This window comes from Epinephelus moara, chromosome 17, assembly GCF_006386435.1.
Source record: "Epinephelus moara isolate mb chromosome 17, YSFRI_EMoa_1.0, whole genome shotgun sequence".
Taxonomy (NCBI): domain Eukaryota; kingdom Metazoa; phylum Chordata; class Actinopteri; order Perciformes; family Serranidae; genus Epinephelus; species Epinephelus moara.
Window position 1 is genome coordinate 22928721 of NC_065522.1, and position 5184 is coordinate 22933904.

Consider the following 5184-nt stretch of genomic DNA (forward strand, 5'->3'; position numbering starts at 1 on the left):
AGAAATTAGAGAATCAAAGGAGTAATAGAAACTACCCTAAAAACAAACTAACAATAAGCCTGCGATAAAGACTAAGGTCACTGCTTTCCCCCCAGAACTGCTTCAATCCTACTTGGAATGTTGTAATTCAAGTCATGAACTGTGTGTAGTTGAACATTGGACCTTTCCTCCAGAAGAAAAGCCTCCTGGTCTTTGAGGAACAAATAAAACTGATGTCATTTTCTGTTGCTTTCAGATAAGTGTAAAGTCTGGTGACTGCTGAGGCCGTGGAAGATGGTTCACTTTATTCTGGTGTTTTGGCAGCATGTACTGAGGCCTCAAAATCTTGAACTGTAGCAACAACACGAGCAAAAGAGGCGTACAGAAATTATCTGACCCGAAGGCATCCTTTGGTTCTCTGCAGATGTAACCTGGTGTTGATGTGGGATACAATGATGACAAACAAGTAATGAGATCATGTTTCTTTATTTTCAGTGCGCAGAGATGTCAGGTTTTGCTACCCAGCGAAGGTTGTGATTCAGGCTATGAGTCCTTGTGGCACAGGGGTGGCAGCACAGCGCTATGGTTAATCTTGTGAGTACAGTCAATTGATGGTATCTGTGTCTGTCGACTTGTGTATCGTGTTTGTTTGTTTGGCACTGGTCATGCACTGCAGAAACACCTTCATGTCTTAAAGTAAGTTTTAGATGTTCAGCCAGAAAGATTATTACCTTTGCTTGGCGTAAGCCTGGAGGAGATCATGCTTGAGTGTATGTATTTGTCTGTCCACAGCTAATCTCCTAAACTACTGGACCAATCAGCCTAATATTTTGTGCGCACACTTAAAACTGAATGCTTGAGGACCTCTCGTAGTTATGGTGATTCACAATTTTTGAAAGGCAAGTTTTATTGACTGTATTATACTGTTATTGATTGCAAGTTTTCTAGAAATCGGCTCGTCTAAAAGCAGCAAACCTTACTGTCTGTTACAGGCCACATTTTAGCCTTCGTTGTGGCTCAAAAGCAGACATCCAAAGAAAGGTTTAAGTTATGAATAACATGGATCAAAGATTTGGGTCTGTGTTAGTTAAAAAAAAAAAAAAAAAAAAAAAAGTATTCTGAATCTGAATCTGAAATCTGAAAATACATTTAATCTTCATAATTCTATTGTATCTATATTTCACATACAGTGGCTGTTAGCACGGGAACGTGATAAAAGTGCCATGGATTCGTCAAAAATAGACAAAGCTTCCTCTCACAAGTTGAAAGTACTTCATCAACAAGGAAGATCTTTTCACATGTTCTCTTTTCTTTCTTTCTTTGTTTCCTTTTTTATTTTCTGTCTTTCTTTTCTTTCCTTTCCCACCTTTGACACTATAGTCCTTTCCATTTTTACACAAAACCAAACTACGGCTGCATCATGCCACTCCTGTGTCATATTTTAGACTGCATGCCGACATGTAAAACAACAGTGTCGGCCTCTAGTGTCATGTATAACATTTGTGTTTGCAGTGCTTTACAAACAATAACAATGGCATTAACGTGGCACAGACAATCATTGACCATCCCTGTAATACGGCAGCTGATTTTGTCCTCTGCCTGGAGGATAAGGAGCTCCTGAACCTCATTGTTTCCCCAATTTGCAGTTTTAGTTTAGTTCTTCTTCGAGTTAGCTGCTAACTGCTGCTAGCTTTTTGAATCTCCCAGGGATGGGTCACACACATAACACATTGTTGCAACATCACACCTGTCCCATCTATGGCACCATCTTGGTGACTGTCCCTTTTACACAGATGTCAATTCAGTGCTGTTGCTACCTTCAAGGGCCAGTGTGTAAAATGGGTTGAAAACAGTGACATCAGTGGTCAAATTCTAGATTGCAGGGCTCACTCGCTCACCCCTCCCGTCGGGTAAATGACGGTGGCCTCGTATGGACAAAAAGCCTTGTGCACGACTTTTTCAGGAGTAGGTCTATCTAGCGACGAGGTGAATGTTTATTTAGAAATCTAAACCATGTTACGATATTGTAATGAATCCCTCACGAGCAGGAGACCAAAGGAGCGTTCGGGAAAAAGGCCCGTTTATTTGAGCACTCCAGAAACTCCGGTAACACTCCACTCTGTCCCAAACTCTGACTCTTCTAGCGTAACAGACACACTTCATAACTTTACACACATACTCGTTTACCATACTGAGTGGGGACCCCCCTCCCCTCTCTGCTCCGCCAATCTCCAGCCTGCACACTGACTGACAGCGTAGCCGTAAACAGAGCTCAGCTGTTTATTTAGCCTAGCGATATCTCCGGACTATAGTAGCTGCAATGGATGACTTTGAACGCGATTTTGTTTTGTTTTTGTTTCTTGTAGCCGACACAGACCCAGAGCCATACCTGTTTGAGCCGGAGCATACAGATGAGGAACTCCATGTGTTTGATGCTTCCGCTGTCTTCGTTGGTTCATTTATACACGCGAAACGCGTTCTCTGGCTGGCTGGATTGTCCGCTCGGTCTGCCGTACATACATGGTGGCGCAAGATGGCGACCTCTCTAAAGCAAGGCCCTTGCTATATATATATATAAAAGCATAATTATAAGGCTACGAAAACCAAACGAATTTTATTTTATAGCGATCATACACTTGTATAAACATATTAATGGGTAGAATATTCAGATTCAGATTCAGATTGACAATAAACCATGCCAAATATTACACACTGGCCCTTTCACTGCTGGCTTAAAGACGAGAAAGCTCTATCCCCCCCATTCCATGATTGTACCTTTTACAGAGATTGGCAAGCTGCAATAATGGCAAATTCATGCCTTCAGCAGGCAGTGTAAAAGGGGCCTATGTCATGCCTCTTTTATACTAAAAGAATTAGAACCGATTTTCTTGTCCTTTTTCATATGGTGTTCTTGTTATTTTGGCTTCCCCCTGTATGTATTTATTTCTCCAGACAGCACACAGGCTACAAACATAGCCATTCAAACATGTGTACACACATACACACTCTTGACCTAAGCAGCAGAATAATAGTCCTCCCAAGATTAACTTCATTATACTCACACAATTAATCTTTAATCTGCTCCTCACCTCCATCCAGAGCTGTGGCTCCCACTCTCTGCCGGCCTATCAAACTTTCATAAGGGTAATCGAGATAAACCTGAAGTGGAATAACCGCACCTTCCATATAATCCCAGAGGAAAGGTGAAAGAAAACGTTTTCAAGGTGTTACAAGGTGCCAGACAGCTCTCTGAATTAGCCTTTTCCACCCAAAGGTGCAGCTCGGATGGCCATTGGATGGTATTCAGTTTAAGTGTTTTCTGATTGAATATTCTACAGTGTTTGTGTGTGTGTCCTTGTGTGTGCGTAATAAGTTTGCATGGTCATGTAATCCCCTGCCAAGCTCTGTCAAGTGAATCTCTTTTTTTTTTTTTCACATAAAAAGCATAAACAGTAGGGGAAAAAACATACATGGACAAAACATCAAAGCATTATGCACATACAGGAAAATAAACATTGCCCAAGGGTGTGAAATCATGTATGCATGCAGCTGTACACATCTGCATGCATTAAATAATGAGCAAAACAGCATAGAGTACATACTGTGCAGATGACAAAGCACATGCTGTGTTGTATTTTGTTCACCACTAGAGAGCGCTCATCTTCTGTGAACTTTTGACCCCGGCTGCTGGGCATTTAGAACACATCACATCTGTTAGTACGTGATCTAGCTTTAATTAATTAGGCGAATATGATGGTACGTACTGACTCTATGACTGTCCAAATGAGGACAGAGTCGACGCCGGACATTTAAAGGGGTAAAGCAAACAGGACGTGTGAAGTGATGGAAATTGACGAACTAGGAAACAGAGGAGAAAGAGAGAGATGGGAACGTGGGAGGAGAAGAAAGAGAGGAGCTGACAGGAGTGGTCATAGATGCGAGTGTGTTCTGCTCGATGCAGTTCTACACTCAAAGACATGTTGCTGCACGGATGGGTGTGGATTAAAGTACACAGCACAGCTGCCCCACAGGTCTACACATCTATCATACCCTCTGCCGCGTCAGGCTTTTCCTCTATTATCCCTATCTGCCGTAGATGGGATAATGAACGGGCTTTGTGGCCATCAAGTGGTTGATTTTGAAATCAAATGGTCATCAAAAGAGACACAAAACGACCACAAATAGACTAGAAAGTACCACAGAGACTCAAAATGGCCACAAAGGGATACAATTACAAAGAGATGCAAAATGATCACAGACATGCAAAACATTTACAAAGAGATGCAAAATTACCACAAAGAGACGTGAAACAATTACAAATAGATGCAAAATGACCACAAAGAGATGCAAAATGACCACAAAGAGATGTGAAACAATTGCAAAGAGATGTGAAACAATTGCAAAGAGATGCAAAATGACCACAAAGAGATTGTGAAACAATTGCAAAGAGATGCAAAATGACCACAAAGAGATGCAAAGCAATTACAAAGAGATGCAAAATGGCCACAAAGAGATGCGAAACAATTACAAAGAGACACCAAATGACCACAAAGAGATGTGAAACAATTACAAAGAGATGCCAAATGACCACAAAGAGATGCAAAATGGCCACAAAGAGATGCGAAACAATTACAAAGAGATGCAAAATGACTACAAAGAGATGCTAGACAATTACAGAGATGTAAAATGACTACAAAGAGATGCTAGACAATTACAGAGATGCAAAATGACTACAAAGAGATGCTAGACAATTACAGAGATGCAAAATGACCACAAAGACATGAAAAACATTACAAAGAGATGCAAAATGACCACAAAGAATCATAAAATGACATAAATAACCTCAAAAGTGTGAATAAAGACACTCAAATTGTAAACAGAGACACATAATTACCACAAAAACATCAAACAACTACAAAGGGATGCAAAAATTTAACACAGACAAAACTACCACAAAGACAAACATGATGACTATGAGGAGACGCAACATGACTACAAACATCATTGGTAGTTATTTTGTTGTTTTAGTTTGTGTGTCTGGCTCCTATGTAGGAGGGTTGGGGCTGAGGCCTTTTACATGTCTGCGCCCAGGGACCCGTTGTCTTAGAATTCATCCATGTTTTCCACTCCGCTTTCCGAGGTCACATCTCCGATTTCCTCCATCTCTGCATTTCCCTCCTGGTTGTAGGCATACCCTCTTCATCC